This window comes from Poecilia mexicana, unplaced genomic scaffold, assembly GCF_051168715.1.
Source record: "Poecilia mexicana isolate PSO_F unplaced genomic scaffold, ASM5116871v1 scaffold_15, whole genome shotgun sequence".
NCBI classification, from domain to species: domain Eukaryota; kingdom Metazoa; phylum Chordata; class Actinopteri; order Cyprinodontiformes; family Poeciliidae; genus Poecilia; species Poecilia mexicana.
In genome coordinates this window covers 19,319,861-19,335,242 of record NW_028263384.1, presented here as the reverse complement: position 1 = coordinate 19,335,242, position 15,382 = coordinate 19,319,861, and positions in this window count along the sequence as shown.

The following is a 15,382-nucleotide window of genomic DNA, read 5'->3' as shown; positions in this document are numbered from 1 at the left end:
AAAAATAAAAATGCAAAACATTTCCACTTGAAAAGTGCAGTACAAGAGAGAGCATGCATGATGAAATTAAGTTTAGTTAACAAAATAAAGTAAAGAAACATAGCTATTGCATTACCAGTTTGTGCCATAAATTTAGCAGATTCAGCTTGCTCCTTCAGGGCCTTTGTGTCATGAACTGATCGTGGCCGCTGACTTTTTACTGTATGCTCTCCGATCATTCCATATTCTATGGGACAAAATAGAGGTTCATATGAAAGCTAGGCTTAAACATGATCTTCTTAAAGAACAAAAGCTTATTACATTCTGTTTTCAGGATATTTGAAGCAAACTGCAATACATGGCTAGAAACAAAGACCACACAAGTTTTTTTTTTTTCTCTTTCTTTTAAAAAATCTCATTTTGTTCTCTCTATGGCATAGAACAATGCAACAAATTTTTAAGGGTGAGTTGGAAGTATTAATTGAACTTGAAAGCACAGCGAAGACATATAGAAAACATGCAAGTAATTTCACTCTGGTTTAGACGAGTCTGGCAACTTATTCAACCAGCTACAAGCCCACCCTTTCTCCCTCCCACCTGCGCACCCATAAAAGAAAACAAAGATAAATGAAAGTAAAAATGTGTAAGCCATCAGAAAGCCACATAGGAAGGGGGTCATGGACATAGCATGCTATTGATCCACGGTTTCCTCAGTAAACTCACATTTTCATTCAATTATTTTTGGTTGACCAAAGCCCAAAATATAACCGTATACAAATGTATTCTGAGCTGTATACATTACAGTGCATGTCCTCTTTGTTTCCCACAGAGGAACAAAGACACAATGAGAACAGTGCAACGACACTGAGAAAAGTGATGCTAGTAATAATGTGTTTGGAATTTGCATCAGCTGTTTGAAGTAAATCCGAGACAGCGATCGATACTTAAATAGCTTATGCAAATTATTTGCTACTTCAAGTTTTGATTTAAAACTAGCATTACTTCTGGCAGTGTGGGCCGAATGGGATGATTTTGTCGTTTGCTGTTTGGCAATACACGTGATGCATTAACAACAGATTCACACATAACTTATGTTAGTACATCAGACAGTACAATGCATCAGCCAGTGATATGGATGCTTAAAGTCTTGACTCTATGTTTAAAGGGCTGGTGCAGATTTTTTGAAGTGAGGTTCTGCCAATGAATATAAGTGATGTATATCTTACCTGCAGCAGTTAGTTCTCTTGGCCCAATACGGTACCAAGACCAAACCAGACTTAAAGTGGTTTATGTGCAAGTCAGTTTATTATTGATTTACAAAGGAGATGATATTTATTTACACAGCGAATGGAGGCAGAAGCGGAGCAAGGCCAATTATCCGTCAGCGTGAAACCCACATTAAGAATGAAACCGAAAGGTTTTGTCCAGAGAAGCTGATTGATAGAGTTGCACGAAGGGTAAAAATGCATAAAATTAGAGTACATTTAAATCACTATTGTCTGTTTGCTTTTTACAACATTTTAACATAAAAAAATTTACTTCACTCTGAATTAAAATGTTTAATTGATAACTTTGCTCTGTTCTCAGTACACACAGGAAAAACCTTTGATGAGCAGTGCCTCTAAAATCCTCTTCTGCAAAAATTCATTAGCTTAGTCATAAATAATCTCTTGCTCCAAAATGTATTGACGGTTTTAAAATAACTAAATTTGAGCTTACGTGAACTGCTTTTTTTAACTGGAGTTAATACGATAGAATTTTGTCTTGGTCTTGGACCCTTCTTGGACTGGCTATTATTTATAGCCATTTTGGATTCATGCTAAATAATGATGCCCAGAGAGTTGTCCACTGCAGGCAAGATATGAACTGGCTTCAAAGTTTTCATCAGAAACTCTCTTCAAAATGTTAAACTGCCTCAGATCCCTGCATTCCCCAACTTTCAGACGGCTAACATCCTTTGACTTCTATGTTCACAAGGTATAAAGTGGGAAATCAATCATCTCAAATGATCTATTCATTACTTTTTCAAAATGTTTTAATAAACTATGTTGTAACAACCAGAAGAGCCAGCAGCCCGACAAAACAAATGGTATTAATCTGATTGTGTTAAATAATGGGTCCATAATTGGAATAAAGGGAAAAAAAATAAATAAATAGATATATGTATATATATATATATATATCTATATATATATATATATCTATATATATATATATATATATATATATATATATATATATATATATATATATATATATATATATATATATATATATATATATATATATATAGATAGATATATATATATATATATGATCCAACATCTAGCTTCAGTTAAAAGACACCACTTCCCTGGAGTAGCACCAAGAAAGCTGTGTTTGTGTTTGCATAAAGATTGAGAATATTACAAGGGTATAATGAAAGGAGGAAAAACCCACCAGGTAGAAACACTGCAGCTTTTTTGATGCAGATAACGATCTTCATCACTATAAGCTCATAAAGTACCCAGCTTCAAAGGCATGCTCAAAAGGTCTTTGAATCTGAGTTGATTGTGTCCACATCTGTTTTGCTGAAATTAAGCTGAAAGCCTCTGTGTGAACTCGTGTGCCCTAAAAGAGAAATGTGCATCTGTACTGATGGCTGGAAAAACAGCAGGCAGTTGAACTAACAGCCAGATGTGTCAGTGGAGTTAACCACTGCAGACATGTATCTCTTCATCAGTACTTTCTGCAGTACCTGATGGTGTAAGTACTTGTCTGCCTGCCTTGTCTGTCTTTGGCAATATATATATATATATATATATATATATATATATATATATATATATATATATATATATATATATATATATATATATATATAGTCACCATGAATTCTTCCATATTTTAAGGAAAAAAAAAACAAGTGATGTATTTTTTTCAATTGATTTACGCAAATAAAAACAAATGTATGATTCCATTTGTTTAGGTGTGACAATGCTCTCGATTCATCTTTGCCTCAAATTGACAACTGTTGTTACAGGTTAACACAGATTATTTTGGGGAAGGTCAATGCAAAAGCATCAGATGAGTATAAAACAAAAAAGTTCAACGGTTAGGTTAAGAGTAACCCTTGCAGAATTCACTGACAATAATAATAATAAAAAAAAACATCAGCCTTACTAACCTTCCTAATCTAATCCTAATTACAAACAATAGAGAATATTGCTGAGTAGGGAATCTGTTGATAAATTAAATAGTTTTTTTCCCCACTTTTCTACACATCTTCATCATCAACCAATGATTTCAGTGCATTTTAATCGGATTTTACATGGAAGACCAACATAGCCTAGTTCATAACTGTAGAGGGAAAAAAAAGGAGAATAACACAATATTTTATAAATAAAAATCAAATACCATAATAATAATTTGTATTCAACCTCCTTTACTACAACACCTCAAAATAAAATCCACTGCAACCAGTTTCCTCTAGAAGTCAGCAAATAAGACTGAGATCACCTGCGTCGATCTCATCTCAGTATAAATATAGTTGTTCTGTTACAGCTGCAGTAACTTTCATTAAAATGATTTTTTTTTACACATTTGATTGAGCTGTCATTATGTGCTGACAGTAGAATATGAGACAGATAAGTGGAAAAAAAAAAAAGACGCTCCCCTGCCTCCTCCCTGTGGTCCTTCTGCCATCTGCAGTAGTACACTGCTCCCGGTGAGAAGCAACCAATCAGTACCAGAAGGAAGGTGTTACCACTGCTAAGCTCATGTACACACTGCTCACACACTTCCCTTGTTTAGCGCGTAGCGTTGTTTAAGCTCAATGTTGCCGGTGTGCTGGAGCAGTATGAATGGCTGAGAAGTAGAAAAACTAGCCTGGTGAAAACCAGCCCCTTGTCCTAAGCTTCATACGGAGGGTCTGAACTCTCTGCTATTAAGAAACAATTGCTGGACTCTGTGGAAGTTTTCAATTTTACCCAATAGCTAATGTTTGCCCATAATATGGGGAGTTCCACCTTACAAAGCTTACCAGAAATTGCCTGCACTGTAAACAACCATCCTCCACTGCAAAGAGAGAAGTGCCAACCAAAACGAGGCAACTGTCGATGTTAATTCAGTATTTGGAAAGTTAAATCAGGTTGTAAGGCCCTGATTTGCTCAAATTTCCAGGCTAAGTCCATGGTTTTCTCAAAACGTCCGGCCTCAGAGATTTATTTGCCTGAGAATATTATTGTACAAAACGCATCACAAAGAGCAAGAAAAACACAAGACAATTCGGGGATAAAGTTGTGGAAAGCATTTAAAGCAGGGCTGTTTTAGAAAACACTATGCAAAACTTAAAAAGTCAAGAAGCAAGAAAAAAAAGTGTTGAGCGTTAAGGAAGAAGACATTCTGGTCAAATAACAATAAAACTGAACTTTCCGGCAAAGCAAAAAAATAAAAAAAAATAAAAATAGTACTGCTCATAACCATGAACTCACAACCACAATAGAGCAACATGGTGGAGGTGTTACTATGACATATTTTAAGATTTGGGGGGAAATTATTTTCAACATGTAGATGTTCTTTACCTCTGGCAATTATGTGCTAGTTTGATTTGGTCTTTCACATAAAATAATTTTAAAAATCCATAAAACAAAAAGGGAAATGTTGAAGGGGTTACTTTTGCAAGGCACAATAGGAACATTTTACTATATTTACCAAGTAACAGTTTTTCAGGAAGTGGCTGTTGCACTTTGAAATGGTTGCTAATATTACTTTCTTCAGAATAGTTTTAATTTTTTTTTTTTTTTTTTTGCATGAGTATCTATTTCTGCAGGTCATTTATCAACTCTGTTACTAACATGACATTATGCTTATGGTCAATCAATCCCGTGTGATTTAATTAATCTCCTAACAGTCCATGATGAGCAACACAAGGAAAGCAACATGCAAGTTGTCATCCATTGTGAACTTTGTAAGATATTTATATCCCAAACATTAATTACCCGCCACACTCTCTATGATTCAAAGGTTCTGACATTTGAGTAATTATGTCTACAGCAGATTGGACAGGAGAATAACAGAAAAACTCTTACACTAACTGCAATCTGTTAATGCAGTGCATGACGCGTCTCACTCTATGAGACTGAAAATACTTTTTTTCCGTAAAACCAAAATGGTTTTTGAAAGCCTACAGTCGAAGGAAAAGAAACAAGGTGTCAAAAGACAAAAGAAAAAAAGTACTGAGGAGTATGGTTTAATTGAACTGCTTAGACTGTAGTTAGGCCTGTGGCCATGTGACGGTAAACATGAGAGATGAACGAGAATTTTAATAACCGGAGGGGTGAGCTGTTGTCATTTGTCAAAGCAACAAAAGACAATGATTCCTCTGAGCATTACAAGGCAGAAAGCGCAGGTGATGCATACACTGTGTCATTACTAAGGAACATTTTTACTGTTCTTGGCCAGTATTCAAAACTTATGAGCGATGCACTTGTAAAGAAATTAACTTTAAGATTTATGAGGTGTCTGTCATTTAGTCAAAACTAAACAGAATACTTATTATCGATATCCATCAGCCTTAACACTTCAGCAACAAAGGAGAGACAATAACATTCAGACAAATCCATCACATGGAGCTTTCTTTCCTTTTGTGCAGCGAGAAAAAAATGATGTATTTACTTTGTTTTGCTTGCACTTTACCTCATAGCCATGAATCATTATATCAAAGACAGAAGTCTCAGAGCTACAATGGTGTCCCTGAAAACGTGCGTCATTAAGCAAATTGGGGGAAAGAGAGATTGCTCTTCAATGCTCATTTACCAAGGATTTTTGGCATACATTTTCTTAAAATAGTAGGACTATTTGCATATGCAGCAACTATCTTTCCTTCCATTGAAAGCTCATGAACATAAAATTAAGGTCATTGCAAATTATGGCAAAATTCATCTTTATTTGTTGGTTTATGCATAATCAAGGAACATTCTGCATTAAAAGAAAAAAAATATAGGTTCTTAGATTTTGCATAAAATGTGTGCATCAGTTTATCAAATATGGCGTTGGTGACGTATAGTACTTTGGGAAAAATATGATCTAGACATCACTTGCAAACATTTTAAACAGCAGAAAATTGTTCAAGGAGTTCGTTACTTGTAGGTTGTTGGTAAAGTCTTTCAGAAACTAGGACTTAAACTCACAACACTCATCAAACTGCAACCACTGGCATCACTTATTTTCCTCATATAATGAGCAATTTTTACATGAAATTAAAGATATCAGGGGCAGCTGGAGAGCATAGTCCTTCACCTAGGTCAATATCCTAAACCTCAACATGACTGTTTTAATTTAAAGAGATATGAATTAACACTAATTTGGCCTCAAGAGCATCTTTCCGCATTTGTAAAAGAAGTAATAATTGTCTTTATGTTAAACAAATTGCAACAGCAATATCAAAGCACCATCAGTGATGTGAACATCTTCTTAAATAGCATCAACGATGGTTTTTCTTAGTTTTCATGGTCTAATTGAAGACCTATCATTGTTGCTCTTCTGACATACTCAGCAAAAAAGAGTTTTGCTCAAGGTTTTGATAAATGTGGCAGGAACAAAGATAAAGTTACTGTGTTTTAGCTCACAGCTACAGCAGCAACCATAATGTCAGAGTCACCTCAATGAGTGAAGTGGAATGTAATACTGATGAAATGGGATGTAGTATTTAATTGGACTTTTAAATCAAATAAAACTTTGAGCATACATATAACATGTTGCATTATATGGGATTGACTTCTTTGTCAGACTGTGCATGGTATTGGCAAAAGACTGTGACTCAGTATTAGTGCAAGAGACACACATAACATAAATTAAAAAAAAAAAAACCTAGATCAATACGGATAGTTTAAACATCATTATTGTTTTTGGTAACAGCTTAATTTTTTCTCTCTGTGGCTGTTAGCAACCTACATCCTGTTATGTTTATACATTAGCAATTTTTCCTTCAGCTTATTCCAATTATTTGCCAAACATACACAGATGGTGTAACTGAAAACAGCTAAAATGTTATCCAAATAGATATATATTCAAAAAAGTGAAACAAACTTAACAGGGTAGTATGACCTTTGAGTTAGTTTGCTTTAGATGCAGCCAGCAAGTCCAAAGGAGAGAAAACTAACTTTTTTTTCCCCCTATCAGCTTCAGCTGGTCTTCAGTAGTGCACGTTAGCAAAGCTCAGAATCACATGCTGAAACAGAAACAGCATGGCAGTTGTGGCGCATTGGAAACAATATTAAAAAAGAAAAAATCTTTGGCTAAAACATAAAAAAGAATGTCTGTTCAGATTACTGGCTACCAATGCCCAGCAACAACCCAGTTACTGCTGGGCTGCAAACACAGCAGATGATCTTGTTATAACAGAATGATAACAGGGCTCAGAATTTGAGGCAGTAGTGTTACATTTGCTGTAGGCTCACACGAGCCATCATCGTATTGTCAGAAGTTTTTATACATGAATGTTACTGGACAGGATGATTTTTCATCTGAAAAATATCTAGTTGACTATAATTCCCTTTTAGATTCATTCCTTTCCCAACACAGCTCACTGAGGCTTTTGGCTAATTAAGAAATATACATAAAGCAATAGCTGGGCTTGATATAGCTAATGTCTTGCTAATAAAAACACTCACTATGTTCAAACAGAGTGAACATTTCTAGGGTCTGTGGCTGTGGCCCTCATTGAAGCTTTGATCCGCTACGTGTCGCGAATTTTAAGCTGAGGCTGACAGCGGCCACGCCAGGTGCAGAGAATCCAGACGTAGACATTTTATATCCAGGTTCTACTTCACCTTGTGGACACGTTCCATGTGTAATTTCATTGAAAGGCAGTAAAAGCCAGCCCCATGTCCAATGACTGATGTGTCTAACCTTGCATGAAATGAGCCTTTACTCAGAAGCCACGACGAGTAGCTTCTATCTGGGGCGCTTCGCTTACTGCCTTCCCATGCATTCCTGACTGACTGACTGACTGGCACAAATGCAGGTTTTAATGAGAAGCACTTCATTGCTACTGCACTTTGAAAAGGTAAAGTCCCTGGAAATAGAGAGAATGCTGCACACAGACGGCAAAGGAGAAAACCTCCTTAATCTGTGATTGTCTGTGATCCATTACTCAACTCTCGCTAAGCCACTGGGACCGAAAAAAGTGTTTTTGTTTGAAGTCACATGTTGGTGTTGGGTGCTGAAAGTATATTTAAGGACACATTTATTCTGTTAAAAGCATAGAGGGGTAGTTTTATCTATTTTTTTTTTTTTTACACCAAACAATGATGAACAAAACACCCGTAGGAATAATATTAAGCTAGTCATCTGTTAGTCTAAAATTCTGAACAAAGATACAACGGCTTTTACAATTTTTTAGTTTAAGCACAAAAATAAAGTAAAATATTCTCCCCTTTACACATTTCTCCAGATTTTGCTTTTGTGTCAAACTTAAATGCTTCAGATTATATCTTTTAATATAAAAATATTAAGTAAACATAAGAAGCATTTTGGAACTGGTGATTTCAGTTGCTAAAATAATTGCTATCGAAAACAGTTGAGTCCTCTTGTAGACTCATGCATTAACCACAGTTTTTGATTACAAGCAAAATCAGATAGATCCACTGAAGAAATCACTTAAATGGAACATGTCTGACAATGTGAAATAGGATAAGAGATTTTAGAATAAAACATATCTTGTTCTGATCTAACGTAATGCAAACAGCTCTCACATCGGTCAGTCTGGAAAGGATTACAAAGTTTCCAAATCTTTTGAACTCCAACAAACTATGGTGAGGGTCATTAAACCCAGGCATAAAAAAAGCAACAAAAAAAATTGTGGGCAACTTTAACCATAGTGACTGCAAAGTTCAAATTAGCTCTAACACTAATCTACCAAAAGGTGCAAACAACATTAACTGAAAAATAATATCTAAAGCAGTGCAGGGCCCACAATATTAAGAAAAAAGACAGAAACAGGCAAAAATAGCATTGCATCCACTGGAGAGTTCCAAGGGAAAAAAAAATGTCTGCTCACTAAAAGAAATGTTTGTCTCACATTTTCCAAACAGCACGTTTGGGAAAATATTCTAAGGACAGGGATGTCCAAAGTAAACTTTTTGGAAACTATGACCCCTGTTGCCTCCGGACAGTCAATCGGCAACATTTTCTCTGGCATCTCAAGTAAAGACTTAAAACTGTAGAGATAGAGTGACGGAGAATTTAATTAGCTTTTTCTGTAACTATTGTTAGACAGTTTGTCTTATAATTTGTGGTTTGAAAATATTTTTAGAAGGCTATCTTGATTAATATTAACAGCTAGACATCAATAAAAAGCGATGAAGTCAGACCTTATTTTGATTTTTTTTTTTTTTTACCTCCAAGTATAAATTTAAATGCAACTACATTTGGTAAGACAGCAAGGATATTCTGACAAGGAGAGAAAAGAAAGAAAATGTACTAAAAACACATTCCAGTGTAAAGCAACTACAAAAGAGAATGCATAAAAAATGCATTACATAAAAAAACACTGAATACACATTTATTCAAAGTGCAGATTGTGATTCTGTGTTTTATTTATTTTATGGTTGTCAGCCGCAGAATAGCACATCAATGTCATTTTGATGCTAAGTAAAAAAAAAGAAAAAGAAAAAAACTATTTTTGGATGAAAAAAACAAGAAATATGATCATGAAAGACAAAGTGATTATGATGTGATGAAGACCCATCATATGCTGGCGCATGAGTACACTTTCACTTCCAGGCTCAGCATTAAATGACCATCCAATCATAACAATATGAAGTTCATCTTGGTGTCTTCAACATATATCCTTTTTGCCACTATCCCATCTAGCTTGGACCATATGCTTGAGCCAACATAAAAGAGAGAAAAAAAAAAACTCAATTAGTCTCTCATTAAGAAAATGAGGGGGTTGCTCGGAATCAGATACAAATTACGAATTGTCCTCTGAGACGTACAATTATCCATCATATTCCTTCTGCCATCTGTTTGCTTCCTGTTGACTCTCCTAATGACTGAGATTGAAGCCAAATTAGAATTCTGTGCAACTGCCACTGCACCTCATTGAAAAGTCATGTGAACTTGCTCAAAAATGGAGGATGTGTGCTGGGATAAACACAACAGCATGCAGTCTGTTCTATGCAGAGAGAATATGCTTTGTACAACTAATGCACATTCAAATGAGTGGCTATGGAAGATTGCTATGATAATTTACAGCACAATCTAAAATCACAAGGTTATTGAGCAGTACCTCACACAGCAACCTAGATGGAGCTCTGACGTTATCAAAGCACTGCATCAAGAAGCCCTGTTGCTGGGTGCCGTGAGCAGATATTTTCTTCTCTTTTTCCCCCTCGCATTTCGGCAAGCAATTTGTTTTTCTATCGTTTCAACACAACCAAACGCGTATATTGCTGTGAAAAGTCAAACAGCTGAGGTACAGATTCCAGTCTAAGCAGCTGATTTAATCATGCTGCCACAATAAACATACAGGGAACAAAAAAATAAATAAAAGCAGCAACCTCAAAAGTGTGGCTGGGTATCAATTACTTGCTTAAATATAAATCTTAATTAGCTGTAGAAACAACAGAGAGAGAGAGGGAAAAAAAAAAGAAATGTAAGAAACTGTCAACAGACCCATTATTGAATACTGTGCAAGTCATCTTTTACACTACAAGAGACTTTTAGAAAGTGCATCTGCCCATGCAGGTTGGCTAAGCTTATCGTAGTTCCAGGACTTTAGCTTCTAACTTGCAGAATTACCAGCCTTTTAGAAAGACGACACTGCTGAACCACCCGTGACTAAAAGTAGGGCTGCTGCAGGGCCGCAACTGAAAGGACTTACTGTGCACTGACAGAAACAAAGATGGAAGCGGATTACTAATGAAACCATTTCAGAGAGAAGTCAAGTTATATGAATAGTGCAGAAACAATTCTTTGGACAGCGCTGAAATACTGAGATGTTCCAAAATCTAAGACACTACTATGAAGCACTTGATGGAATATTCCTTTGTAAAATTTATCCAAGTTGCTTAAAATATGTACTCTGTCAGCAGCATTTGGGGAAAAAAAAAAAATTCCCCTAATTGGCTCTCGAGATATAGATTTCTACAGTTCTGCTATACAGGACACTGAAAAAAAATGATGGCAGGCGCTCTTGGCAACAGTATAGAAAAACAGAATCCGAGCAAATAACCTGGTAGTCACATGTACTGCCAAGTCAACGCCACCATGCCAGGCAATGCATCTGTCAAGTGAGAATCCTGACACATTTTTTTTAACGCCTTTACGACTGCGGCCAATATCCAAAGAGCATACCTGTCCTTTTCGGAGCTATTTTGTCTGGCGGACCAGACAGTGACCTTCCGTTTAATGGAGTCACGCTTTAACATCCATGGAAATCCCCTACTAATAAGTGGAAAATTATACACCTAAGAAATTAAGTGAGCAAAAGCACAATATGGACCCTGTAACCTAGGAGACGAATGTGGTTGAATGACCATATTTTGTGGTAAGATAAATCATTTCCTACAGCCCTTAATGAGACTTTCATAATTTATGCTGTCAGCGTTTCTACAGCACCAATCGCGTCTGATCTTTTCACAGCAGCGAAGCCCACTGCTTCAGACTGCCACCCTGCATCTATCAGCACAGGGAACATTGTGTCATGTGCAAGTTAGTCATGAGGAAGATGCCTGCAACATGCCCTGTCGTGGCTCATTGGCTGAGCTCATGTTAAACCAAATACGCTCTCCAAAATAATTACAAGGACACTGACACGATGCCGCAACATCCACAGACAAGTCAGAGCGTAGCAACGGTCCAGTCGGATTGGACTTTAATGAATTTTGATGCCTAGTCTTGGAGCATGAGAACAATCAGAGTTGTTGCAAGCTTTCGGAGCCATGCAAGGATGCAATGCAGCATAATTTGCTTTTTTTTTTTTTTGTATGTCTTTATGATCTGCACATGTACAGTTTTTAGGCACCATTAATTCAATTAAATTATTGTCCTTCCTGAACAGTTAATATTTGAGTCCTGCTTGAGCTGCATGAGTTTATCTAATAAACTCATGCCAGTGAGTTGTAAGTGGATATATTTTCTTAGAATTTGATTGTTCCTAATATCCAGCTATGCAGAAAAAAGAGGTCAACTCCAATGACCTCTGAATGATTTTCCTTCCAACAAAAACTGGCACGTCTTTATGATTTTTCTAGTCTTTATATAAATTGTAGAACGCTACTGAAAAGGGGAACCTGAAAGCAGAGGAAAGAAAACTCCTGTGGGATTATGTGCCAGAACAACGAGAGCATTTACTATAGAAACAAGTGATATTGCCACCTGATGACCTCTAGAAACATTACTAACCTCTTTAAACATTTGCAATATGCTTCCTTTGTTATTGTCAGATGTACAATTAGAGTGATTCTAAAACAAATAAAAGGTTCAATGACATTAGTCTTCATGTGAAAATAAAGATTCAAAGATTTAGAAATAAAATACTATTTAAGTTGAGTTTTACCTTACAGGATAGTAAGGATGACAGAAGAAGCTGCATTTATTTTCAAATTGAAAGAAAATGATCTGTGGTTGTAAGTCAAACTGTTTGTTGAACAGCTTGCAAAAATATACTATAAACACAAAGCTGAATTTATGGATTTTGTCTCAAACTGTCGACTGTTTTATTTAAAGATAAACTCGGAAATCAGCTGTCACCTGGACTTGGTCAATTTTAAACATGATGGTCACCAATGATTGGTCACAGTCAGTGATTTTATGAAAATCCATACATAAGCACTACAAGGTCACAACACTCCTCAGAGTAAAAGTTCTTAGTGAGTAAAAAAGGCTCAAAGTTTGATATGTCCAGAGTCATTGAAGTGTACAAAAATTAAAGGAAGGAAACACAATGTGCAAGACGAAGAGAAGAGAAGAGAAACTGTATTTTTGGAGGTTTTATTCAGGCTGTAACAAAAGAGAATTAGAAACTGAACTTATTTAAAAAATTAAATAATTTATGCCTTTAAAGAGTGCAGTTTCATTACCAATCTCGTCTAACACATGCTAGATTAGAAAATGTTGCTATTTTCTTAGAACATTTTGTTTAAGTAATGATCTACGTTCTCCGCAGGAAACATAGGCTTCTGTTTACAGCACAGATTTTTAGTTGCTAACATAAGTTGGCAAAGAGAGTTTAAAATATCAACTTTGCTATCTTTGTTTTCAAACATTTGTAAAATAAAATTAGATTGTTGATTGTTCTCTTGCTATTTCATCTATGTTCTGCTTTCTCAGATCCAGCCAAAAACGACGTGTCGCCCTTCAAATGGGGTTGAAGTGAGTGATGTTGAGAAATAGCACTAAGAATCTAAGTCCACGCTGTAAAACCAGCAGAAACTGAGTAACATGCTTTATCAGCAGGGTAAGAGAAGAACTTAGGAAATTCTGAAAAACCTGTCAGAAAATGATAGATGCCTTCTGAACAAATTTGGCTTAAAGGAAATATAAAGAAAAATCAATCTTGGATCATAACCTGCAACTGTCTCGTCACACAGAAAGTAAAAAAAAAGGTATGAGATAATTTGGTGACTCTTTCACACACACAAAAAAATACAATGTTCCCAAATCCAACAAAAAGTCCCTGTGGCATTGCCCAGCCTGGATCAAATCGCACTTTAGATGGAGTGTGAAATGACTTATCACTGACAGCTCCTTGTTATAAGCAGCGGCAAAGGCAGCCAAGAGTGACATTAGTATTGGAAATTAATTGTTTCTTAATGTGCATGTCTTCATCGTCCACCACCACGCAGCTATGCACCATTACTGTGGTCAATTAGCCATTCAGCATCCTACCGTTGGCCAATGTATGGAATTGATTACCACACCACAAGCTTTCCCTGCAGCCCAACATGTCTGGAATATTAAGTGTTATGTAAAAAAAATGTGGACTTAATCAGCTTTAACATAAACAGGAGTATTTAATTGCTTTGGATCCACGGGCTACTAACCGCTGTGCATAAAAACACAACTGCAGCACTGTTCCACATCTGCGATATTACAAACAAAACAACTTTTAGATCATATATTAAACATAATTGGCGTGTAAAACAATAACAGTCCCCACTCCTATTATTAAAGCTACCCTCTTCTGTAGAAGCCCGTTTAGCTTTGGAGCCTTTTCTGGCCACGATGACATTAAGGATGACTGAAGTGTATTATCTGTGAACACAATGGTGGCTGTCTGCTCTGCAGAGCACTGAAAATGGCAGCTGGCGACACGCTCGCTGCAAGGAAACATGAACTTCTAAAGGCCCGCAACACCAGAGCCATCCTGACCTACTGACAGCAAGTCTGCATTATTATCGATACATCTTACTGATACGTAGTCAATGCATTTAAGTAGCTTGCCTCTTAGTCAGACTGTGGTGATGGTGAGGATGGAGGGGAGTGCTGATTTAAAACGTGTCTTCCTTCAAGTCACTGATGGAACCAGGGGAGGCTATTAATTTGCAGGAAATAATGCATCTGTAATGGCTATGGCAAGTACATAATGTTCCTCAGTTTATCTAAGTCTCGCCTGCATGGGTTTAATAAAATAACTCACCATGTTAGAATTAATCGCAAGGCTTACAACAACACAAAATTCTGAAAAGTAGATATGTTGAATAAATGTCTCTTGTATGCAAGCAGTAAAAAAGAAAGAAAGAAAAAAAAAGAATCAATAGTTATTATTTTCAAATGTTGCACCAGAGCATAAAACATTTCTCTTAATGTGGAAGCAATCATATGTGGCTTCTGCTGCACACACATCAAACAAAGCATGATCTGTTAGTTAGCATGAGTAACAAACCAATTTTTCTTCCACTTCTGTGAAGGCAGCTTTAATGAGCTTCTCAGTGCACAAAATGTAACCACATGCATATGTTTTTTAGCTCTAATCAGCATAAGAAAAAAAAGGGCTGAGCCACAAACTGTAGCATAATTACCATGTCTTAAATAAAGCAAAAGGTTTTGGACATTGTTTTACACACATCAAGTTAACTTTTTCGACTAGAAAAGGTAATAGGTCATTAAATGTGAGTGGCATCTTGAATTGCTAACTTACAACTCATTATGAGATATTAGAGTACTGATAAATGCATCTTTTCTTTTCTTCTCTTGATTCCAATTTATGCTACAATGAATAGTCCCATAAATCAGATGCACTAATTGAATCTCCTCGGACATAATATCATATTAAAGTAGAGGTCATTTATATGGGAAACCAGTTTGACTGCAATTGCATTACAGGAAAATAAAAAGTCTGTTTCTAGAAAATCAACTATTTCTATGTTATTGACCTTTTTCTGCTACATTATTGTTCATCTTATTATCCACATTT